This window comes from Borostomias antarcticus, assembly GCF_949987555.1.
Source record: "Borostomias antarcticus genome assembly, chromosome: 20".
NCBI lineage: Eukaryota > Metazoa > Chordata > Actinopteri > Stomiiformes > Stomiidae > Borostomias > Borostomias antarcticus.
This window is the reverse complement of record NC_140253.1, coordinates 17,624,037-17,650,547: the sequence shown is the minus strand read 5'-3', so window position 1 is coordinate 17,650,547 and position 26,511 is coordinate 17,624,037. Positions and strand designations below refer to the sequence as shown.

Here is a 26,511-nt window from a genome sequence, read left to right as displayed (position 1 = left end):
TTTAATCAGAACATATTGTACTGTCCACAGCTCCACAAGGGATGCAAGTAGAAGGTCCATATTTACATATGTGACCGCCGCTGGTAATTTGGTCCTCAACTAGGCATTTTCAGTTTTCAGTTTTTTACAGATTATGAAAGTGCAGATTGTAAGCTTTCAAATGAGGTCTCATACATTGAACATATTTGAAGAAGATATGCTTATTTGAATGCTAGTACTGCCAAATCAACTTAGCTGAGAAATCTCCCTCCAAAGTTCTCCAACATTTTCACACCTCTGACTGCCAGGTAATGGGCGTGAACAATAGCCTGGTAACCCCTCCCCCAGCCACTCCCCCACTGGACGATCTGTCATTATCTGTCAGAGTGGCTGTCAACTTGGGGTATTACCTGAGAGTGGCTGCCAAGTGAGGTGCTCTCTCACTGATGACCCCACACTCTTTGAGTCAGTATTAATCTTGTATTGTGAATGCAGTTAAGAACAATATAAGATGAAGTTCAAATTTAACGTTCTTTATTGTCACATACATGATATAAAGTACAAGCATAAGTAGTTAAGTGTACAAAAAAAGGCAACAGTCTAAGTGTTAAAGTGTACAGTCAGTTGTATGTTGTATAGACATGGTGCATAGTGTTCATTGTGATCAAGTGTACAACAAAGTAATAACAGTCCCCAGCTCAATACTCAAGGTAATAACAACAGTACTCAGCTCAGTATTCAATATTCTAACAATGCAGTCTGTGCAAGTGTGGGCAAGTCTGTGCAAGAGAACAAGCAACGCTTCAGTATACAAACAGGAAAGGCTGTGGCCTTTCTCCTGCAGTGCTGTCCGTCCTGATGATCTGCAGTGAATCTACAAGCGGACAGTCTTGTTCTGAGCTGCTGTGGAGTTTGGCCGGGGACATGTGACGTCCCGTCCCTCATCAGAACAGAACTCTCTGATCTTGTCAAAGAGATACGTCTGTCTGGCCATGTCCAGTCCGGGTGGGGCTTGCACAAGAAGACCTTCTCTGGGGGGCAGGATATCAGGCTTGCGCAGCAGCTGAAACTCGACTGCCGGTTCATCACGGTGTTCTCTGGCCACAACCATGCCAGGTCTCTCAGCATCAAAACTGCAATAGAATAGAAGGAGGAAAGTACATTAAACTATTGCCCACAGTACTGGCACTCCATATAGATAAAATAGTACCAGAATGTGTTGATTAAATAGACTAGCTGGCTAGTTTAGGAACAAAGGGCTAGCTCAGCTAACTAGCATGTTAGCTAACGTTAGCTAGCTAGCCTTTGTTAGTTAGTGCTAGTGCCTTTGTTATGCTAGCTAGACTTAGTCACTTGTTTAGAAAGGAGCTTCTGCTAAACGACTAACGTTAATGTAATGTAAACAGCACAGATAGTATAAAGATCAGCTTACCCCAAAGCAAAGCAGAATGCTTGGCGGTGGTGTGAATCTGGTACCTCGTTCGACGCAACTCTGCACTTGGTAGCAACTTGCTTTGCTGATACAGTCATCTCTGTATCACAGGACATCAAGAATAAAACTCCGTGTACGAACGAGTCCTGCTCTGCTGGAGTTTTAGCTGCTCTTAAAACTCTTTCCATGTCCTGGATGCCATCCCCGTCTTCTCTTTAGCAAAAGCTGTAGCATCCATGGTTTAACTTGGGACTGAATGTAAACAAAGCCGGCGTGTTGGGGAAGGGTGGGGGGCGGAGAACCCGGAAGCTATAGCCAATGAAACCAAATCATGCTAATCGATCTGCCCGCCCCCAAGCCCGGCTCGAAATCAGCTAAAAACGAGCTTAGTTTGCAGACTAATTATACGTATTTCGTGAACCTAAAACTGTTGTCTGTTATAGTAAGTGGGTTCTTCACAACTTCAACTTTGGTAATACACAAAAAAACAAAAAACAAAAAATGTATTTTGCCCTCTAGCGCATTTCGGGGTTTGCCAAGTTGCGGACCAAATCACCAGCCGCTGTCACATATGTTAATCCCACAGTGGGGTGCTATATGTAGCCCAATTACCAGCCTTCTACCTCATTTCCAGGGCTACTTATACCCAATAATGTCTGTGACATTTTGAGACCCAAGTGTCAGAAACCAGGGACATTTGGGAATCCTCAACTTTGGGGGGCATGTGGAGTGGCTTCCTTCCTTCATGTCACACATTGTCCTCGAAGCCAGCTTTAAGCCACAAGTGGTTGCAAGTGTCTATATTTAGTGAAAGGGTCATGAAGACATGAAAATGTTTAGCAACAAGGTGTGGTTTGGCTACTTCCTAAGGTCCAATCACTAATTTTATTCCACAGCTAGTGCTTTACCTGTCATATTGAAGGAAATAATATAGAGCCCTTATTGGTCCAGAGAAAGTGTAACACATAACATGTAACATTACATTAACATGTAAGAGAATTAGATTCTATAAATCATATCTAGAGACCATTCAAATAAACTCTTGCCTTTCCTGTGCTGTGTGTTTTAGAGACCAAGGAAGTCTTGTAATATCAATCAATCAATCAATCAAATCTTTATTTTTTATAGTGTGTTCAGGAATTTACATCCAAACACCTTAAACCTTTGTCCTCTCACTTCTCTTGTAATTCATCACCTCCCCCCAAGTATTCATCAAGTCCCCCGCAACCTCTAGTTTCAATCTCCCTTTTTGTAATTGTAAACACCTCAACTCTCCCTTTTGTAATTGTAAACACCTCCTCTGCTTCGCTCTTCCTCATCTCTTTGTTTAAGTCAGAAGGGCCACACCTTCGTCTTCCCCGTCCTGGCTCAGACCTTTTGTTTTCTTTGTTTGTCACATGTCTGTACTCTTGGCCACGCCTGCCATTTCATATGACGTGCAATGAGTTAGCCAATCACATCCTCAAAGCGCCGTACCTGTGTTTTGCTTGAATATAAGACTGGGCATGACAAGCTTTGAATTCACTTCGGCTGACGAAACCACCTTTGTTGCGTTTTTCAGGAAGTCCTTGCGCTCGTATTGTTTTTCACAATAAACCAGACTTAACCTTTTGAACGTATCTTGGTAAATCTTTTGACTAGATCAGTTTAAAATACTATCACAGTTGGCGACGGGGATGGGATTGGGAGAACTGCCTGCGTGTTGCTTCGGGATTCCAGTGGATGAACTGATCGGCAGACGTGTCGGTCCATTATAGTGGGCGTTGGAAAATCAATTTTCTCTCTTGCGCCAGAGCGCACGCCGAGATTATTTCCTCAGTTCTTCCACTGGATTCTTGAGGCTCACAGGTACGTTTAAACGAACCCTCTTATGGTTCTGAGTTGTATTTGCCTTGATTTGGTTCAGTTGTGTTGGTCTGGATTGTTGAAAACAGGAACCCCAGCGTGGGTATTTAGTCCTACCGAGGGTAGGGCGAGCATTGTTGATGTTTCGTTTCAGAACGATACCAACTAGCTTAAGCCTCATTGTTGATGTTTCGTTTCAGAACGATACCAACTAGCTTAAGCCCCGTTTGTTGATGTTTCGTGTTAGCACGATTGCCAACTAGCTTCGAAGTGATTGTTGATGTTTCGTTGAAGAACGATTACCAACAGCTGTAGCTATGGGAGTGATTGAGAGTTTTGGCAATCCGCGTTTCTGGGAGAAACGTTTTTCCCTTTGATCCCGGGTGGCTTGGTAAACCTAACGAGCGTTAGCTTTGACCAAGTGGCTGTACAGTATTTGGTAGGATCTAGACATCCGGTTTAGCCTTGACCAAGTTGCTGGTGCAGCCGGGCATGCTTGTTGTAACGTGGGCCTTTGTTTCGTCTTATGTGTCTTATGTGTTTACTGTTGAGCCTCGGCTCTTGCTTTGTATTGTTTGTTACGCGCGCCATGGATCCAGGTAAAGTATTGTAAGTATTTTTGTACACTTTTTAGACTGTTAAAATTCGTAACTGCTAGATTCCAGTAGGCTAGCTGGTTGTCTAGGAGACGCAGGAAAACAACTCTCCCGGTGATCCGCCATTGAGCCAGAGAACAAAGAACTTCCTGACTGGGTGAGTACTAAGCGGGTTAATGTGTCTTGGTTTCTTTCGAAATTGTATTCTTTCCCGCCGTGAGTTAACTATAAGGTTTCCTTTCATTGCTGTTTTGGGGTTTTAGGCTGCGTCGTGTTTATTAGGGATTTTCGCAGTATAGCCTTTATTAAACTGAATTCCCCGCGCTGCCAAAGACAACATCCGGGTCATACATGCAACATTTTGGGAGCACCACTAGGTGTCCCTGTAACACCGGCTACTAACATATGGCTAGAGGATGTAACAGGATTCTACTGCTAAACTTGTCTAGCCTGATGAGATTGTTGCGCTGAAGCATTATTCTGCGAGCGTTTGTTGGCAGATTTCGTTATGCGCTAAAGCATTTTCGATTCCTTACATCCCCATCTGACATTTTAGTGTTAAATTCTAAGATTCGGGCTCAGCTAGAGGTGGTTGAGATGATTAGGTTAAGGGAAAAGCCTGTTAATTCTATAGACTGGTCTGTTTTTAAGATTTGGGAGAGAGTAGCACGAGAGCGGGTTTTTAGGTCAGGAAGGAAAGATAAGGAGATTCAGCAAACAGTCTCTCCGCCATTTCCCCAGCAGAATAACTCTGATTTAAAATTAGATTCGACTCGTTGCTCCGTGCTCACACCCAACCAGGCTGTTCTTTCCCCTCTTCATGCTCCCGCCATTAGCCACGCCCCTTTCTACGAGGTATAAGGAAGATTTGGCTAGAGCCATATCTGAGGCTAAGTTTAATTTGGAACAACTGCAAATGGCTAGAGATAGTCTGGAGGGACCGCAAATACAAGCGCCTCTGATACGCTGCCCAAACCCTGTTCCTCGCCCTTCACAAATAAATTATGCAGCTGGTTATGCGGCCTGGACTCCAGAGATTACGGTTTATAGACCCTGGCGCTCTGATGAACTGCGTAATATAGCTAAAACCTTGCCCGATCCAACCAAAGACATGAACGAGTTCGAGAATCTTTTTAACAGTTTAGTTCGAATGTATGAGCCTCACGCCGAGGAAATCGCCATGATCATGCGACAAGTACTTGGGTTAAAATGGATCGAAGTAAAAGACCCGTTTGATATAACGTTGCCTTTTTCTCATGTCGATTTTACTGCACAAAACGCTGCGCTGTTGAACAGAATCAAAACTCGATTCCCTAAAAAGATGGATTGGGACCGTATCACATATTGTAAACAAAATTCCGATGAGCAGTTCGAGAAATTTTGGGAAAGACTGGAATCAGTCTTCGCGTCACACAGTGGCATGGACAAAGCGAACGGCGATTATAAAAAGATTTTGAAATAACAGTTAATGAATAACTCTCTCTCCTCTTTGTCTGACCGAGTGAGGATGATATGCCACACCTGGGAATCAACTTCTCTCGGGGAAGTTGTTGATCATTTCCGGTATTCCGAACGCCTCCGACATTACATTGAACAACGGAATTTGAAAAAAGTCAAGGATGGTGCCGCTAGACTTCAGACTGCTCAATTGAGACAATTAGACATTCAAAATAAAGGTGCAGGTCTGAAACAAAAACGGGGACGGCGACAAAGGGAGAATAGGCAACGTAGCAGTAGGTCTAAGCATGTTCACAGGTACAGACAGAGTGGGAAAGATGAGGCATGTTTTCATTGTGGTCAATATGGTCACTGGGTTGAACAGTGTCACAGTTACCGCAAGCTGAATGAAAGGGAAGAGCCTCCGATTTGGGGTCGAGCGCCACCTGCTGGAGTTCCCTTGAACAACCCATAAGGATTTAAACTAGCCAAGATAGAGAGATTTTTTTTAAGGTAAATAAACAGGAGAAGACAGATGTAGCTGAGGACGTAAGGTTTGTGCATGATGGTGGCAGGATGAAATAGATGTAGAGCCTTTGAGTCTTAAGTTATTAAGAATGTTTTCTGAGCGGATCTTTTAGGTATTGGTGCGAACTCAAAAGTCTGACAGGGTTTTGAATGTGTGTTTGATTCAGGAGTTTGTTTCAATAGTCAATGAATGGCCATAAGCTGTTCGTTTATGCATTCTACTGTATGAATTTCATTCACATAATGATGATGTGTGTGTGAGGAGTTGGCTTTAGGCCTTCCCCTCTGCTATATTGACCCCAGTCTGTTGAGTTATCTTTCAGGTACTATGGATCCTGGGCGGCAGGTCTTTGAGGAGCCTGGATCGTGCCTTCCTGGGGACTGCTTGGAACCTGCTGTTTGTCTGTTTAACTGTTGTTTGTTTTGTCTCTCTTTCTGATATATGTAGGAACATGAGGTTACTGGATGTTTAGCATTATATATCATTTCTGTTTAAGCGGGTCTTGTTCGATAAAGCTTGAGGATGTCGCCTACATTTCACCTGTGTTTTTGATTCAGGTGTGTGTACACGTCTCCTTGGTTAGATTGTTCTGTTTTGTAGTAATTTAGGGTTAGTCTATTTCTATAGGATGTTCTGTTTCTGTGAAGTTCTGTGTTTGATGTTTTCAGATTTTCCTGGAGTGCATTGTGTGGGCTACCAAGGAGTGGTTGCCCCTCGCCAGCATGAAGCTATGAACTGTGTGGAAGTCACGAATGACTTGAGAGTCATTCTTGGACATTTCTGGAGTGTTCTCCCTGTTTCAGACGGGACAACGGTCGTTCCGGAAGTGATGGGTGAATGCCGAACCAGGAGACGGGCACAGGACCGGAGGTGGAGATGGAGGTTACCGACCTGTTTCCCTACAGATGGGCGATCTGGGGTTCGTGAGATGCAAGGCCAACGCCATGTCACCAACTCACTGTGAGCGACAGATAAGTATGAAACAGGGAAGAGACCATTTTGTCCGAAGCGGGGCCCAATACTCTGTCCTCAAATGCAGGAGAGGGAAATTTTAGCTATACAAATGAAGCTTTGATGGATTTTTTGATTAGTTAATTTTAAATGAAGCCAGTTCATTTTAGTGTCATTTTCTTTGCCCCATCTCTATTTTTATCCTGACTTCAGGAAATTTTTGCTTTCACCCTTAGGGGGTGTTGTTTTGTTGAGACGAGAATGTGGTTATTTTATTTTATTTTCATAAAATCGCGAGAGAAATTCTAGAGCCAAATCCAATTGCCTTGATCATGACTGGGGACTGGGCGTGTTGAAGTCATTCTAACACTGCCCCTGATGTCAATGTAGGCTACTGCAGACTGGCTCTAAATGACACTTGAACAGACACCCTGTTTAAGTTTTCCTGACTGAATAACAACATTTTTTCCCCAAAGCAGGAGCTTGCGCTTAACCATGTTTCTGAGAATCTCCAACAGACTTCGAATAACCGTTCCTGACCAAAGAGGGGAACAGGGAGACCAGACCAGAGGACTCTCCTTTTGCTCTTCTGTTTTGTCTCTGTTTGTCTCTCTCATCTGTGGATCCACAGACGGAGCACTTCATCAGCCTGTACTGGGGGAGCGGGAGCGCCGAGGTGAGCCCTCCAGCAGCACGACCCGGGCCGGCCCTACGTGGAGCAGTACAGGGATGGACCGGGTTCAGTTCAAGAGCCTGTACGTGCTGCTGGCGCCCTGGCTGTGTGGTGTCCCACCGCACCTTCACCCTGCTGAACCAGGACAGGGACTCCCTCCTCACCTTCCGAGAGCTCGCTGGCTGACCGCTCTATGTGGACCTGCCCAGTGGGGAGACAAGAGACTACCAGGAGCAGATAAGCAGCCTGAGAACAGGCCAGAAAACATGGAAGAGAAGTAGATGTTGCGGGAGGAACCTACCCGTCAAAAATGGAACTGTCAGCACATCCTCGGCCAAGTGGGCCATGGGAACATGTAATAATGGATTTTATTGAACTCTCTCCATGCCAGGGATGTCTTCAACAGAGTGAGGACCGCCATTCCTGAGGCTAAGGAGGGGTTCCTGCATCACATCTCTCCTGGGGATTGGGTCCTGGTCCGCGACCACAGACGAAGGAGCTGGAACTCGCCGAGGTGGCTCGGGCCGTACCAGGTTCTACTCACCACGCAGACAGCGATCTGAGAGGACTTTGTGGATCCATGCAAGCCATTGCCGACGGGTCCAAGCAGCAGAGGACGGTCCACCAGGGGATCGCCAACACCACGAGATCAAGGATGCAGCTGAACCAGAGGGCTCAGAGGCCAAAGCCATGGGCTGCCACAACTGTCCTCTCCTCTGACGAGGAATCGGAGGAAAAATGACCTTGCTGGTCACCTCCTTCTCATGATCGTTATGATGGCAACATGGAGAAACTCCACAGCCATGACCTCACAAGATGCACCACACACGCACACACACCTGCACACACTGCAACTAACATTGAACATAACTGATTCAAACAACGCGACATTGAAGTTGCGATCTAGAAGAGAAGACGCCTTGCATTTCCCCAGTGACATTCTATTGCCCAAAAGAGAAGTGTCACCTAAATGACTGTTGGATATACACTGTGAACAAGAGTGACCTTGACAGTCACCGCCACACTCTCCTCTCCTCTGATGAGCAATCGGAGACTGACCTTGCCGGTCACCTCCTTCTTGTGGTTGTGGTATGACAACATGGACAATCTCAACAGAAATGACTGCACCTCTAATCGCACACACTGGAACCTACATTAAACATTCAGAGACGCACACATGGAAGCTATGTTCCATAGGACATCACATGCGATTATTCACAACAAGAGTGAATGAACTTTGAAATAATCTGAAAAATATCATATGTGACCGCCGCTGGTAATTTGGTCCTCAACTAGGCATTTTCAGTTTTCAGTTTTTTACAGATTATGAAAGTGCAGATTGTAAGCTTTCAAATGAGGTCTCATACATTGAAATCTGAACATATTTGAAGAAGATATGCTTATTTGAATGCTAGTACTGCCAAATCAACTTAGCTGAGAAATCCCCCTCCAAAGTTCTCCAACATTTCACACCTCTGACTGCTAGGTAATGGGCGTGAACAATAGCCTGGTAACCGCACCCCCAGCCACTCCCCCACTGGACGATCTGTCATTATCTGTCAGAGTGGCTGTCAACTTGGGGTATTACCTGAGAGTGGCAGCCAAGTGGGGTGCTCTCTCACTGATGACCCCACACTCTTTTATTCAGTATTAATCTTGTGTTGTGAATGCAGTTAAGAACAATATAAGATGAAGTTCAAATTTAACGTTCTTTATTGTCACATACATGATATAAAGTACAAGCATAAGTAGTTAAGTGTACAAAAAAAGGCAACAGTCTAAGTGTTAAAGTGTACAGTCAGTTGTCTGTTTTATAGACAAGGTGCATAGTGTTCATTGTGATCAAGTGTACAACAAAGTAATAACAGTCCCCAGCTCAATACTCAAGGTAATAACAACAGTACTCAGCTCAGTATTCAATATTCTAACAATGCAGTCTGTGCAAGTGTGGGCAAGTCTGTGCAAGAGAACAAGCAACGCTTCAGTATACAAACAGGAAAACAGGAAAGGCTGTGGCCTTTCTCCTGCAGTGCTGTCCGTCCTGATGATCTGCAGTGAATCTACAAGCGGACAGTCTTGTTCTGAGCTGCTGTGGAGTTTGGCGGGGGACATGTGACGTCTCGTCCCTCATCAGAACAGAACTCTCTGATCTTGTCAAAGAGATACGTCTGTCTGGCCATGTCCAGTCCGGGTGGGGCTTGCACAAGAAGACCTTCTCTGGGGGGCAGGACATCAGGCTTGCGCCGGTGCCGGTGCATCACAGTGTTCTCTGGCCACAACCATGCCAGGTCTCTCAGCATCAAAACTGCAATAGAATAGAAGGAGGAAAATACATTAAACTATTGCCCACAGTACTGGCACTCCATATAGATAAAATAGTACCAGAATGTGTTGATTAAATAGACTAGCTAATGCATGATAGGATGAACGTATTCTCACCTGTTGTGCAAAATCAAAGCTGTAGTGCATAGTGATCTTCTTGCTGGCTGGTATGAAGGGAGAGCTGCAATTCCTTACAAGCTGGAGCTGGTTTTTGCTCATCCTGTAACCAAAACAAAGAAAAAGGTGTCAGACTACCATAGCTCTCATGCTCTCTCATTCTGTTTCTCTCTATAATATAGCTACCTAGCTCGATATTAGCTGCCACGCTGGCTAGTTTAGGAACAAAGGGCTAGCTCAGCTAACTAGCATGTTAGCTAACGTTAGCTAGCTAGCCTTTGTTATGCTAGCTAGACTTAGTCACTTGTTTAGAAAGGAGCTACTGCTAAACGACTAACGTTAATGTAATATAAACAGCACAGATAGTATAAAGATCAGCTTACCCCAAAGCAAAGCAGAATGCTTGGCGGTGGTGTGAATCTGCTACGTCGTTCGCGTTCGCTTGGTAGCAGCTTGCTTTGTTACAGTCATCTCTGCATCACAGGTCATCAAGAATAAACTCCGTGTACGAACGAGTCCTGCTCTGCTGGAGTTTTAGCTGCTCTTAAAACTCTTTCCATGTCCTGGATGCCATCCCCGTCTTCTCTTTAGCAAAAGCTGTAGCATCCTTGGTAAACTTGGAACTGAAGCTGGCATGTTGTTTGGGAAGGGTTGGGGGCGGAGAACCCGGAAGCAATAGCCAATGAAAACAAATCATGCTAATCGATCTGCCCGCCCCCAAGCCCGGCTCGAAATCAGCTAAAAACGAGCTTAGTTTGCAGACTAATTAAACGTATTTCGTGAACCTAAAACTGTTGTCTGTTATAGTAAGTAGGTTCTTCACAACTTCAACTTTGGTAATACACCAAAAAACAAAAAACTAAAAAAAACGTTTTTTTATATATTTTGCCCTCTAGCGCATTTCGGGGTTTGCCGAGTTGCGGACCAAATCACCAGCCGCTGTCACATATTTGTTTACAAGAGTTACAATGGTTGAAACATGAGTTGATAAATAAGTTTGGGTTTTTCCTCTAAATTGACCAAGAGGTTTTTTGCCCTTCTTACACTGGTAACCATTTATTTTTTTTGCCTTGTTAAATCAAGTTTTTTGGTGAATGGTTGTCCACTCTTAGACTATAAATAGTATATAATCATGTCATCTTTTTTATCTTGTTTCCTGTCCAATTTCTGAAACAAGGGGTTTTGGTGCGTGATTTTGCACGTGGAAAGAAAATAAAAAAATAAAAAAATCTTTTTTTTTTTTTTTGCTCCACCTAGTGGAGAGATTATTTCCTTTCCACATGTATAGCATAGCTGACTGTTTACACTGTGTTTGGATTTTATATTTTATTTTTGTGTACCTGTTCAGGCACAAATGGGGGATTGTTCAGGAATTTACATCCAAACACCTTAAACCTTTGTCCTCTCACTTCTCTTGTAATTCATCACCTCCCCCCAAGTATTCATCAAGTCCCCTGCAACCTCTAGTTTCAATCTCCCTTTTTGTAATTGTAAACACCTCAACTCTCCCTTTTGTAATTGTAAACACCTCCTCTGCCTCGCTCTTCCTCATCTCTTTGTTTAAGTCAGAAGGGCCACACCTTCGTCTTCCCCGTCCTGGCTCAGACCTTTTGTTTTCTTTGTTTGTCACATGTCTGTACTCTTGGCCACGCCTGCCATTTCATATGACGTGCAATGAGTTAGCCAATCACATCCTCAAAGCGCCGTACCTGTGTTTTGCTTGAATATAAGACTGGGCATGACAAGCTTTGAATTCACTTCGGCTGACGAAACCACCTTTGTTGCTTTAAAGAGGAGTGGAAATGATATAGGAAGTGAAGGCGACATAACAGATGTTTTATTAGTCATATACATGGTCCAATACTCAAAACTGCCAAATTAGCTATAAATGAGGAAACTGTGATACGAGTTTGTTGTTTTGTTACTAGGGCGCAGCCCTTTTGAACGTGACGTCACTGGTATGGTTATAGCTAGCTCCTGTACACTAGCCTACTGTATTGCTAGCTACTGTACACACTGACATGGCTTCGACTTCTGCTTAAAGATCTACGGGGGGAGTTTATTGTATTGCTCCAGGCTGTAGTAACGAGTTCTACAGAACTACATCAGCCGGTCTGGAGACACACTACCACCGATTGCCTTTGAAAAGGAAAGCTGTCCTGCAATGCTGGCTAGCAGCTCTGAAACGAGCTAGCCTGCCAACTGCGCCGGAATTCAGGGTCTGCAGCGATCATTTCTTATCTCCCTCCCCTGTTCCCACTCTTTCTGTCCCCTGGCCATTCATTCTCCGGATGTCCTAATAAAGTTTAAATATGCAACGGGGTGAATGTCTTCCACTCATATTGTAGAGCCAGCATTCTGCTCTGACAGCAAATTTGCCCCAATAATAGAAGAGAAGAGAATAGTGGTTTTGAAGGAATAGGGTACTTTTGAGTCCGAAATGTCAAATGATTCCCAAATGTACACCCCCCTGTAGAGTCCCAAATGTCAAAATGGTACCCCAATGGACAGTTGGGCCTAACAACCTTAATTTAATCAGGACATATTGTACTGTCCACAGCTCCACAAGGGATGCAAGTAGAAGGTCCATATTTACATATGTTAATCCCACAGTGGGGTGCTATATGTAGCCCAATTACCAGCCTTCTACCTCATTTCCAGGGCTACTTATACCCAATAATGTCTGTGACATTTTGAGACCCAAGTGTCAGAAACCAGGGACATTTGGGAATCCTCAACTTTGGGGGGCATGTGGAGTGGCTTCCCATGATACAAAGTGCTCATCCTTCATGTCACACATTGTCCTCGAAGCCAGCTTTAAGCCACAAGTGGTTGCAAGTGTCTAGCTTTAGTGAAAGGGTCATAAAGCCATGAAAAAAAAAACAAAAAAAAAACTAGCCTACAGTAATGATAGGCTACTACAAGGCTTAGTCGCCTAGGTAATAATAGCCTAAATGAATGGCCAAAAACTATGCAAATAACAAAATACAACAGACTACAAACAGATGAAAGACGGTCGGACTGTTAACTTTCCTTGAGTTATAGCCCAGCTTTGACACCGCTAAATTAACTTGTGTAATCTAACGTTACGGCAGCCTACAGTAGAGTTGTGAACGTCAGAAACATTCAGAAGAATTTGCCTAATTACTGCAAGTTAGCTAACATAACTTCTACAGTCTGAAAGAGCACGAATCATCCACTATATTCGTGATAAAACAGGGGGGCTCCTGCACACCTAGGGTGTCTCGATTATAATGATGATTAGCGTGCGTTTCTGACACAACGTGGCTACCTGGGCTGGCTAACGTTAGCTACCTTCCATAATCCATTAACGTTACCTGCTATTTATGGGACGCTCCAGCGTCTCAGCCCTGATGTCCTTCAGGGACAGCATAGCCACCTCCAGTACATCTCTCTCCCCACATAACATCTGGAAAGTCCTCTTCGAGGTAATGCACTGGCCTTCACCCACAAAATCGTCCAAGTTTTCCTCCTGGCAGCAAATACACTCCACCGCGGTCGGCATTGGGATGCAACACCCACAGCTGCACCAGTCGTTGCGGCCGACCCGCTCCTGACCCCGAACAACCACCACTTGTTCCTCAGCTTCTTCCTCTGCAAACTGCACGATTGGTGTTTCTCGCACAGGCTCATACGCATACGCTATGGGGTTTAAAGGCACCACGATTTCTCTCTCCTGGTCGTCTGAATCGCTCATTTTTAGGCTACTTTACAACTAGCTAGCTAGTTATATTCTTGTTTGCTTTAAACGCGCCGCCGGTTTCACCATACCAGTGACGTAGTGTGACGTGGAATTTAAAGAGGGCAGCACTAGACAGCTAGAAACGTAAATATGAATGTTGGAAATGTGATTTATTTTGAGTTTTTATCTTTTTTTGGGGAGTAATGAATTTACTAGTTCTCTTTAAATATGAGGAACAACACGTGATCAGTTCTTAGTTGGCTATTTCTGTTCCCCTTTAAAGAAAACAAGGGAGGTGGACATAAGACCCACCTCTACATATTCCAGAGGGAAGCAAAAAAAACTGTAATCACCCGGGGGCCAGATAAGTGAGCTGTAAAAATTATTCCCTCACCCCTCTCAACAAAGCAATCGAGCAAGCTCTCTGTTGTCTACCGGCTAAGAACATTTATATAGCAGTACATTACATTAAATTACATTTCAGAGTAAGAGAGGCTAAACAGCAGACAGCAGTTTATCGGACTCCGGGAGGTCTGCTGGTGACAGTGGGGCATCCACTGGACCTGGTTAGAACATAGGAGGGAGAGAGAGATGCACTAGGGGAGGCAGAAAATGGTTAGTATCACGCTGAGCCATTGAAGCAACACAGCTGTCAGAATAGAACAAGCCTGTTTAAGAGTAACCCGCTTCTGTACACTACTTGATATACATACAGTGCATATCAGGATATACACCAATGTATACAGAGGATTCACATGTAGGTTTGAGGCTGCCTTTCTGTGTCTCAAGGTCCTGGCTAGTGCTGGTAGGCTAGGTCGAAAATGTCCGTCTTGAGAACTTGCTTGAAGACCTCTGTTGTTTCGGCCCTTCTTAGGCACTCCAGCAGGGTGTTCCAGGGGTTGGGGACATAACAACTAAAAGCTGCCTCTCTGTGTTTCTTGGTCCTGGCTTTTGGAACTGTTAAAAGTTCAGTACCTGAGATGTCTGAGTGGTCTGTTGGGCATCTACCTAACAAGCATGTCTGAAATGTATTCTGGTGAGTGACTGTGGAGAGATTTATAGACTAGTAATAGTATTTTAAAGTCAGACAAATTAAATCAAAACCATAAGAGAGCAAGATGCTCGCCTGCGAGCAAGACGCTCGCTGTCCCAAAAAAATAAAACCAAAAGAGCTAGATGCTCGGCGGCGAGCAAGACGCTCACCAGCCAAATAAAACTGAACGAAAAGAGAGCAAGATGCTCGGCAGCGAGCAATACGCTCACCAGCCAAATAAAACTAAACAAAAAGAGCCAGACGCTCACCTTATAAAAATTAAAACATACATATGAGCAAGACGCTCAATATGCAGCACTAAAGAACAAACATATTATTATTATTCAGGATAACGATAGATTCCAAAAATGTAAATAGTATAACAACAAAGCCAACAAAGAACAACAAAATGTGTTGACTGAGAATCACAACAAAAATTAGCAAAAAAAACAACTAAAGTCTCTTTGGATGGGGAGGTAACCTACAGTTTCCCCTTCCTCGCCCTCCTAACCCTCTCTTTTGCCGTATTCTTCTGTGGTGAAATAAGCTTTCTCTTTATTTTCTTGACGGCAACCATTTTTTCTTTAGGCGGGCTGATGCTCACTATGCACATCTCGTACCGCTTCATAGTTTTCGCTGGTGTCTGTTGAGCAAACATAAATGGAAAACAGATTTTCAGAAGTTTTGTGATTGGGGTGTGGATCCACATAATCCAGAGTGAGGCTTAACAGCTATGGTTTATACTTACATGGGGAGGACCAGCCTGGCTCACTGCAGGAGGTTGAGCCTGGGCCGTGGCCACTGTGGTGCCCTCTTCAGCTTCCAACTCCTCAGGTGAGGAGGCACCAGACTCTGCATACTCCACCTTTGTCTTGTCCACGCTGGTGCTGTCGGTCTCAGGCTTCCTCCTCCTCTTTTGGGTGGGGCGGGTGGTGTGGGATGCCTTAGTACGGGCGGGCCTCTTCTTGAGATGGGTGGTGGTTTCTGAGGGAGTGGTGGAGGCCGAAGGAGCAGTGGAGGAAGGAGTAGCAGTGGAAGAAGGAGGAGCAGTAGCGGCATCAGCCTGAACCTCCGTGGCAACAAAGAGCTGCCGCATCTTTGCTGCCCGGTTGACGTCTTGGTGCAGTGCATAATATGCAGTCTGCGTCTGGAGGCTATGACCCATTAAAGTTGCCACCATTCGTTGTACCTCTGGGTCATTTTCCTTCTGGTTCTGAAAACAGAAGCAAGGAACATTTTGAGCTGTTGTAACCATAAGGGCAGATGGACTGGTGTATGTCTGTGTACGTGTGTTAAATAAATGCTACTCACTTTTGTGGACACTGCACTTCTAAGGTCCAGGAAGCTTGGCCTCCCTGGAAGGCCCATGTCTTCCCAGGCCTGCCTCATGTAGTTGACCATGTTCTTTGCTGGTCCCTTTCCCCGGGTCATGAAAAATAAATTGTTCATGGGCCCTCGCACCTGTATGAGATTAGTTAATAGAACAGTTGTTAGAATACATGCTAGAGAAAGTCATTACTCATATGTTACATCAGGATAAGGCCTAACTCTGACTCTGATTCAGAAAGATTTCAAGATAACACAAAAGTCTATTACCTTCCTGAGCTCCAGCCAAGTGGTGAACCACAGGTACTCCTCCGCTGTCAAGTTTATCTGAGCCGCCCCAAACCGACGGTTGGTCTTGTGGTTTGCGACCTACAACAGAGCAACAAGCTTTCAGATGAATCATTAAAGGGGCACTGTCAAGTTTTTCCGTATTTCGGTTGGGTGAAGAGATGACTACTCTGCCAATGATTTTAACCCTTATGTGATGTTAGGGTCTGTCTGTTTGTCTCTGTGTGCCTGTTTGTCTCTATGTGTCTGTCTATGTGTCTGTGTTTGTCTCTATGCATCTGTTTGTCTCTGTGTCTGTCTATGTGTGTGTGTTTGTCTCTATGTGTCTGTTTGTCTCTGTGCATGTCTGTTTGTCTATGTGTCTGTCTGTCTATGTATGTGGGTTTGTCATTATGCGTCTGTTTCTCTATGTGTCCCAGTCCCTACAGTCCTGTCCCTCCACCAAGGACAGAAAAACCAACACTACTTGCGACAAGTGTAAGAAATACATCTGTGTTGAGCACACTCATAAAGTCATGCTGTGATTCATGCATCTGAACACACTCTTTCTCACACACATGCACATACACACACAAATATAGTTTTTGTTAACACCAAATTAAGATAAATCAATAAGCAGCACACGAGGGTTAAAAGGCCTACACACAGAATTTTAACATGTAATCCAAATGTTGTTCAGTTAAAACAAGTGGGACTTTGCCCCTTTAAAAGTGAAACAACTTATATAGTTAACACCTAAGTTGACAGACTGATACTTACCCTAATGACATAGCCAGTCTGGTCGTTGCCATCAGCGTCCATCACCTCCTTCACAGTCATGCTGGTCAGCACACCGAGGCGGTGCCCATAGATGGAGGAGAGGTATGCGGAAACGTACCCATAGAACTGGTACCATCCCCCATAGTCAGACACAGGGGCAGCCTTGATGTTTTCTGAAAGAATACAGCCCACAAGACAACTGAAAAAGACATTTCAGCATGTTGGAGAGACACACACACACACTGTGGCCTCCACAGGGCCGTCTGGTGTTTCATACCCAGAGGCAACACAATGCACTTACAGCACACACACACACACAGACAATAACAAAGGGGTAATACAAACTTACCCAGTATAATGGGAATCATTACCCTGGCCTGCTCCTGGCACTGGGACAGGGAGTCTGCAGGGAGAACCCGGGCCATCTTTGCCTCCTTCACTTGCAGGACCAGCTCTCGGCTCACCTCGTGTATAACCTTCTTGACGTTCCTTATGGCAAGTTTTATTTCCTTTGACTTGAAGCGGTGATGCGGTGGGGGGCACTGCTCCATGTATTTTAAAAAGGACACTACATTGAGCATATAAATCCTCGCTGTAGTGACCTTCACTTGCACATTTATCAATGCAACAACCCATCTGTCAAAAAGCAAGGCTGTATTTAGTCATTGTTCACATCAGAACTGTGTTATGACAAATTAGTAACAACTGTGATGATCACTTACTTGTGAATGCGGTCGAGATTCACTGCAAACTCCCAGCCCCACAGCTTAGGCTGGCTGAAGGCCATGTAATGGAGGAAGGATTTGACGTGGCTCACTATGGCACCTACGTTTTCCCTCAGAGTTGGAGTGGGATTGAATCCCTCCAGGTGGCACAGGTATTCATCGAGGTAGTGTTCTGTGAAGACACGTGGGAAATATATGATTTACATTAAATAATGCATCATGTCCCTCCACACACACACACACACAAATACATACACATAAATAGTTTGTTCTAGCTTACCGATTGACTTTGGGAACATCAGTTTCCTCATGGCAGATGCCTTGCCGCTGCCAGACCCGACGACCCAGTTCTCCTCACCTCCTTCTTCTTCTTCTTCCTCCTCGGCAGCCTGTGGGAACAAAAGTGGATAAATGGAATGGCCTTTGTATAGCGTGTTGGGTAAAAACACTATAGAAGTGCACTCCATTTAGCATTTCATTTACCTGAGGTCCAGACCTCTTTCCCTCCTGTGATCTACCGCTTTGAAGGCTGACCCCGCTCGGACCTTCTCCCTGATCCTCCTCGTGCTCCATGGAGAATTGTGGGAACATGAGGGGGTGAATTAGATGGCCATTGAAAGGTGCTTTGGGAAACAGTACCATATGTGACCGCCGCTGGTAATTTGGTCCTCAACTAGGCATTTTCATTTTTCAGTTTATTACAGATTATGAAAGTGCACATTGTAAGCTTTCAAATGAGGTCTCATACATTGAAATCTGAACATAATTGAAGAAGATATGCTTATTTGAATGCTAGTACTGCCAAATCAACTTAGCTGAGAAATCTCCCTCCAAAGTTCTCCAACATTTTCACACCTCTGACTGCCAGGTAATGGGCGTGAACAATAGCCTGGTAACCCCACCCCCAGCCACTCCCCCACTGGACGATCTGTCATTATCTGTCAGAGTGGCTGTCAACTTGGGGTATTACCTGAGAGTGGCAGCCAAGTGGGGAGCTCTCTCACTGATGACCCCACACTCTTTGAGTCAGTATTAATCTTGTGTTGTGAATGCAGTTAAGAACAATATAAGATGAAGTTCAAATTTAACGTTCTTTATTGTCACATACATGATATAAAGTACAAGCATAAGTAGTTAAGTGTACAAAAAAAGGCAACAGTCTAAGTGTTAAAGTGTACAGTCAGTTGTCTGTTTTATAGACAAGGTGCATAGTGTTCATTGTGATCAAGTGTACAGCAAAGTAATAACAGTCCCCAGCTCAATACTCAAGGTAATAACAACAGTACTCAGCTCAGTATTCAATATTCTAACAATGCAGTCTGTGCAAGTGTGGGCAAGTCTGTGCAAGAGAACAAGCAACGCTTCAGTATACAAACAGAAAAAGGCTGTGGCCTTTCTCCTGCAGTGCTGTCCGTCCTGATGATCTGCAGTGAATCTACAAGCGGACAGTCTTGTTCTGAGCTGCTGTGGAGTTTGGCGGGGGACATGTGACGTCTCGTCCCTCATCAGAACAGAACTCTCTGATCTTGTCAAAGAGATACGTCTGTCTGGCCATGTCCAGTCCGGGTGGGGCTTGCACAAGAAGACCTTCTCTGGGGGGCAGGACATCAGGCTTGCGCAGCAGCTGAAACTCGACTGCCGGTGCATCACGGTGTTCTCTGGCCACAACCATGCCAGGTCTCTCAGCATCAAAACTGCAATAGAATAGAAGTTAGAAAGTACATTAAACTATTGCCCACAGTACTGGAATTCCATATAGATAAAATAGTACCAGAATGTGTTGATTAAATAGACTAGCTGGCTAGTTTAGGAACAAAGGGACAGCTCAGCTAACTAGCATGTTAGCTAACGTTAGCTAGCTAGCCTTTGTTAGTTAGTGCTAGTGCCTTTGTTATGCTAGCTAGACTTAGTCACTTGTTCAGAAAGGAGCTTCTGCTAAACGACTAACGTTAATGTAATGTAAACAGCACAGATAGTATAAAGATCAGCTTACCCCAAAGCAAAGCAGAATGCTTGGCGGTGGTGTGAATCTGGTACCTCGTTCGACGCAACTCTGCGCTTGGTAGCAACTTGCTAGCAACAAGTTGATACAGTCATCTCTGTATCACAGGTCATCAAGAATAAAACTCTGTATACGAACGAGTCCTGCTCTGCTGGAGTTTTAGCTGCTCTTAAACTCTTTCCATGTCCTGGATGCCATCCCCGTCTTCTCTTTAGCAAAAGCTGTAGCATCCATGGTTTAACTTGGGACTGAATGTAAACAAAGCCGGCGTGTTGTTTGGGAAGGGTTGGGGGCGGAGAACCCGGAAGCAATAGCCAATGAAAACAAATCATGCTAATCGATCTGCCCGCCCCCAAACCCGACTCGAAATCAGCTAAAAACGAGCTTAGTTTGCAGACTAATTATACGTATTTTTGTAATTTTTGGTAATACAAAATAAAACAAAAAATGAAAAAAAACGTTTTTTTCTTTATTTTGCCCTCTAGCGCATTTCGGGGTTTGCCGAGTTGCGGACCAAATCACCAGCCGCTGTCACATATATGTGCAGTCCATTTAGCATTCCATTTACCTGCTGTCCCGGCTCCACTCCCTCCTCTCCTCCAGCTGTCTCCGGGCTCATACAGCTCTTGCTGGCCGCCTCCTCTTCCTCCTCCTCGGCAGCCTGTGGGAACAAAAGTGGATAAATGGAATGGCCTTTGTATAGCGTGTTGGGTAAAAACACTATAGAAGTGCAGTCCATTTAGCATTTCATTTACCTCAGGTCCAGACCTCTCTCCCTCCTCTCTACTGCTGTGAAGGCCGACCCCGCCCAGACCTTCTCCCTCCTCCTCCTCCTCCTCCTCAGAAAACTGTGAGAACACGAGTGGGTGAATAAGATGACCTTTGTATAGCGTGTTGTCTAAAAGCACTATAGAAGTGCACTCCATTTAGCATTTTATTTACCTGAGGTCCAGACCTCTTTCCCTCCTGTGATCTACCGCTTTGAAGGCTGACCCCGCTCGGACCTTCTCCCTGATCCTCCTCGTGCTCCATGGAGAATTGTGGGAACATGAGGGGGTGAATTAGATGGCCATTGAAAGGTGCTTTGGGAAACAGTACCATATATGTGCAGTCCATTTAGCATTCCATTTACCTGCTGTCCCGGCTCCACTCCCTCCTCTTCTCCAGCTTTCTCCGGGCTCATACAGCTCTTGCTGGCCACCTCCTCTTCCTCCTCCTCCAAGACCTGTGGGAACACAAGTGGGTGAATGAGATGGCCATTGTAAAGCGCGTTGGATAAAAGCATTATAAAAGTGCAGTCCACTTAACATTCCATTTACCAATCTTCCCTGCTCTTATATTGGCACTTACTACATTACTACGCTTACAACCAGTTAATCCTCTGCTCTAACTCACCGGAATCTTCTCTTTCTTCTGGCCCTTCATTGTCTTTTGGCCAGGGCTAGCAGAACTCGGACACGTCTCCTATTCCAGGAAAATAAAAGTTAAAAAGTTATTATTTTGCACTCATTAGGTATAGGTATAGGTACTGCATTTGTAATGTGCTCCCCATCCAGTTGTTACACTGGCCCAGAGTACCATTCACACACGAATGGTGGAAGCTGCCATGCAAGGTGCTTGCCTGCTCATTGGGAGCAATTTGGGGTTCAGTGTCTTGCCCAAGGACACTTCAACAGGTAGCAGGGTTCCCCCAGGTTTCTTCAAGTTAAATTCAGGACTTTTTAATACCTTTTCAAGACCATTAATCCCAAAAATTAATACCTATCACGGCCTAATTTCACAGCCCGACCGACAAAGAAAAAATTAAATCCTTGAATTTCAGTGTGTTCATTTTTATTTATTACTTGTAAACAAAGAAGAAACAGAACAGTCCAGTCTCTTTAGCGATTCACCAGTAAGAGTAAACAAAATAGAAAAAGTCAATTCCTGAGCTCTGCACTCTTGGCAGCAATCTCTTTGTCAAGGAGAGCAAGTTGCGCCAACTTCTCCTTATACCCTCTCCGCAGGATGTTGGATCTTGCAATAAGGTCAGACATCTTGCTCCCTGCCTTTCCCTCAGCCTCCTCTGCTAGCCTGTCTGCATCCCTGCCCAGACCCTCAGATACCTCTTCCAGGCGCTTCCTTTTCACCCTTAGCTCCTGAAGATGGTCCTCTGCTCCCTTCCTCCGAAGAGACTGTTCAGCTGCCTCCCTCTTCTTTCGCTCTGTCTCGAGATGGCCACGGTATCTGGTCCTGGCTGCTGCGACACTGGCTAGAAGGTCTTTAGTGAGTAGAACCTGGGTAAAGGGTTGGAACAAGAGAACAAAAATCAACTACATAGCTGGCCTCTGACTTTATCCACTTATATCAACAGTATATTCTAGTCAAGCCAGGGGTATTCTTACCTGGGTAACACCTCCGTGTTGGAAAATGTAGTCACACACCAGCCTCCTTGTCACCACTGTGTCTTCCTCCAGGTTGTATGACTCCACCTCTTTATTAATCGAAAACCCTCGTTCCACTGTAGCCTGGCCATGGGAGAGTATAAGTAGCTTCTGGCAGAAGGACCACAGTTCGGGATAGGGCTCCCTGATCACACTCCTCAGGAAGATGTCCAGCCTCTTTTGCATGGGGAGGAATCCGGAGAAGTCCTCACTCCGGCTCTCCACAGACAGCAGCCTATCAAACTGTTCCAGAATGACATCCCCTATAAAAATACAGATGAAAGAGAAAATGGAGAAAAACATTGATAAATAAATCATTGGGCTAGTGGGCCTTCATGAAGCCAATTCAACCAATCCAATTTGTGATAAATGAATAAGGTGTGGTCTTATTTTCATTGGTGATAAATGAATAAGGTGTAGTCTTATTTTTCTTTCTTATTCCTACCCGCAGATGTATCTGTAAGCTGTCTGTCCTGCAGGAATCTCTCGACCAGCCCTTTCATATACCTCTTGCATCGCTCAGGGTTGTTGTACATGACTGACGGGTCAAGGCACACCAGCTGCCTAACAGTCAGGAACTTGAGAGGGGACTTGTCTTGCACTTTCCTCACCATGTTTATAAGAACCTGTCTGCACTCTGACCTGTACTCAAGAACCCTGAGCTCTGACACTTTGATGCTCTATGGAGAGGGGGGAAATTAGCCATGAATATAGAACACATTCAATGCCATGTTGCCTGCCTATCCCTATTTGATAAATCATCTTTTTTGTAAACATCACTACCTTAAGGACGGACTCAGCACCAAGTCCAACACCGATGTCCTGTGGGCTCAGCCAGTTCTCCTTAGCCGTGACATCCAGTTTGGTCAGCTGCAGGGTCGTGAGGTCTTGAAGGACGTCAGTCTTCACAAAGCGCCTGAGTAGACTCTGTCAACAGACACGCACAAATGTCCGGTGCAGCACAAATCAAAAACATCAATGTCTAATTATTATACACAAAGTATTTATTTGTTTTACCATAAACTCATATTGTCAAAAACATATCAATTGAGTCTGATCAGTGGTTATTATAATGTGCAGTGCGCTAAATGCCCAATGCAAAAGCATTCATACTTTATAATAATAACAATAATAATAATGTAATAATTACCATGATCAACTCAACCAGGTCCTTGGCGAGGAATGGCAGGACAGGCTCATCGGTTTGATATTTCTTTAGGAATGGGGTGAACGTCCTGGCCAGTGCTGCGTAGTAGTGGAACTTGGCGAGGATGAGTGGATCCTTAATTGCTTCAGCAATCGTGTCATAGGATGCTGAGAGAGAGGGAGACATAGACAGACAGACAGAGAGGGAGAGACAAAGAGAGAGTGAAGCAAACAGTGAGAGAGAGACAGACATTTCAACTTAGGGCTCACTTATACTAGGTCTCCAGAGCCATGTCTTTCAAGGCTAAAAGACCACCAAGTTAAGGACACAGTTACAGGCCTACCTGTTCCTGGGTTCGGAAGTTTTTTGGTCCGCACAGCCTCCATGTAGAGGAGCAGTGATGGCCACACAGCAAGGGCTCGCTCAACAACAGGGAGGTTCTCGACCCAACGATGGGCACAGAAGGACAGGGGGAACTGACTGGACCTGGTGGTTGCAATGTAGTCCTCTCTTCTAGCAGGTACATTGTGAAACAATGTGTGCATTGCCCGTAGCAACTTGTCCAACTGCCATGCAGTGAACCCTCCTTTGAAGGCGTTGTGCAGCGTGTGCAGGCCACAGCTGCCCACACACACAAGCTGAACACCTAAGGGTTTCATTAGAAAATGTGATATTAAAAACCAAAATTGCCTAATACAAGTGTGGATCCCATGCACACACACACACATTTAATGATAGCATTATATATATCCTCACCATAAATACTACAGTGGATCACACGCACGCACGCACACACGCACACACACACACACGTAATTATAGCATTATATATCCTCACCAAATACTGCAGTGATTCACATACACTCACACATATAAATGGCATTATATATATGTCCTCAACATAAACAACTGTGGATCACATGCACACACACACACACACACACACACACACGTAATAATAGCATTATTTAAATCCTCACTCACCATACTGATCTGTTTGATCCTTCTGGAAAAGGTCGAATAGTTTCCAGTTTACATTGGGCCCATCCATTGAGATGGATACCAATCGGCTGAGGTCCAGTTTGTCCATACATACCTGGGAAAATGTGTTTTGATCATTACTCTAAACTCAGAACCTAATAATTGGTCATGTAACATTGCTCAATGTGTACTATGGACAAAAGTTGGGTAACAATATGTGACCGCCGCTGGTAATTTGGTCCTCAACTAGGCATTTTCATTTTTCAGTTTTTTACAGATTATGAAAGTGCAGATTGTAAGCTTTCAAATGAGGTCTCATACATTGAAATCTGAACATATTTGAAGAAGATATGCTTATTTGAATGCTAGTACTGCCAAATCAACTTAGCTGAGAAATCCCCCTCCAAAGTTCTCCAACATTTTCACACCTCTGACTGCCAGGTAATGGGCGTGAACAATGGCCTGGTAACCGCACCCCAGGCCACTCCCCCACTGGACGATCTGTCATTATCTGTCAGAGTGGCTGTCAACTTGGGGTATTAACTGAGAGTGGCTGCCAAGTGAGGTGCTCTCTCACTGATGACCCCACACTCTGAGTCAGTATTAATCTTGTGTTCTGAATGCAGTTAAGAACAATATAAGATGAAGTTCAAATTTAACGTTCTTTATTGTCACATACATGATATAAAGTACAAGCATAAGTAGTTAAGTGTACAAAAAAAGGCAACTGTCTAAGTGTTAAAGTGTACAGTCAGTTGTCTGTTTTATAGACAAGGTGCATAGTGTTCATTGTGATCAAGTGTACAACAAAGTAATAACAGTCCCCAGCTCAATACTCAAGGTAATAACAACAGTACTCAGCTCAGTATTCAATATTCTAACAATGCAGTCTGTGCAAGTGTGGGCAAGTCTGTGCAAGAGAAAAAGCAACGCTTCAGTATACAAACAGGAAAACAGGAAAGGCTGTGGCCTTTCTCCTGCAGTGCTGTCCGTCCTGATGATCTGCAGTGAATCTACAAGCGGACAGTCTTGTTCTGAGCTGCTGTGGAGTTTGGCGGGGGACATGTGACGTCTCGTCCCTCATCAGAACAGAACTCTCTGATCTTGTCAAAGAGATACGTCTGTCTGGCCATGTCCAGTCCGGGTGGGGCTTGCACAAGAAGACCTTCTCTGGGGGGCAGGACATCAGGCTTGCGCAGCAGCTGAAACCCGACTGCCGGTGCATCACGGTGTTCTCTGGCCACAACCATGCCAGGTCTCTCAGTATCAAAACTGCAATAGAATAGAAGGAAGAAAGTACATTAAACTATTGCCCACAGTACTGGCACTCCATATAGATAAAATAGTACCAGAATGTGTTGATTAAATAGACTAGCTAATGCATGAAAGGATGAACGTATTCTCACCTGTTGTGCAAAATCAAAGCTGTAGTGCATAGTGATCTTCTTGCTGGCTGGTATGGAGGGGCCCAGGGAGAGCTGCAAATCCTCACCTTTTTGCTCATCCTGTAACCAAAACAAAAAACAAAGGTGTCAGACTACCATACCTCTCATGCTCTCTCATTCTGTTTCTCTCTATAATATAGCTACCTAGCTAGATATTAGCTGCCACGCTGGCTAGTTTAGGAACAAAGGGCTAGCTCAGCTAACTAGCATGTTAGCTAACGTTAGCTAGCTAGCCTTTGTTAGTTTGTTATGCTAGCTAGACTTAGTCACTTGTTTAGAAAGGAGCTACTGCTAAACGACTAACGTTAATGTAATGTAAACAGCACAGATAGTATAAAGATCAGCTTACCCCAAAGCAAAGCAGAATGCTTGGCGGTGGTGTGAATCTGCTACGTCGTTCGCGTTCGCTTGGTAGCAACTTGGTAGCAACTGGCTTTGTTGATACAGTCATCTCTGTATCACAGGTCATCAAGAATAAAACTCCGCGTACGAACAAGTCCTGCTCTGCTGGAGTTTTAGCTGCTCTTAAAACTCTTTCCATGTCCTGGATGCCATCCCCGTCTTCTCTTTAGCAAAAGCTGTAGCATCCATGGTTTAACTTGGGACTGAATGTAAACACCGGCGTGTTGGGGAAGGGTGGGGGCGGAGAACCCGGAAGCAATAGCCAATGAAAACAAATCATGCTAATCGATCTGCCCGCCCCCAAGCCCGGCTCGAAATCAGCTAAAAACGAGCTTAGTTTGCAGACTAATTAAACGTATTTCGTGAACCTAAAACTGTTGTCTGTTATAGTAAGTG

The 26,511-nt window shown here is 44.6% G+C and overlaps 1 long non-coding RNA gene across 1 annotated transcript; it reads right to left on the bottom strand.

Annotated features, from left to right (window-relative positions):
• Nucleotides 1-22,965: 22,965 nt before the first annotated feature.
• LOC311322229 lies at nucleotides 22,966-23,731 on the bottom strand. The gene is made up of 3 exons (XR_014630918.1): nucleotides 23,631-23,731; nucleotides 23,291-23,454; nucleotides 22,966-23,067 (listed from the first exon to the last, which is right to left on the bottom strand). It is a non-coding gene; the product is annotated as an uncharacterized lncRNA (long non-coding RNA).
• Nucleotides 23,732-26,511: the final 2,780 nt, after the last annotated feature.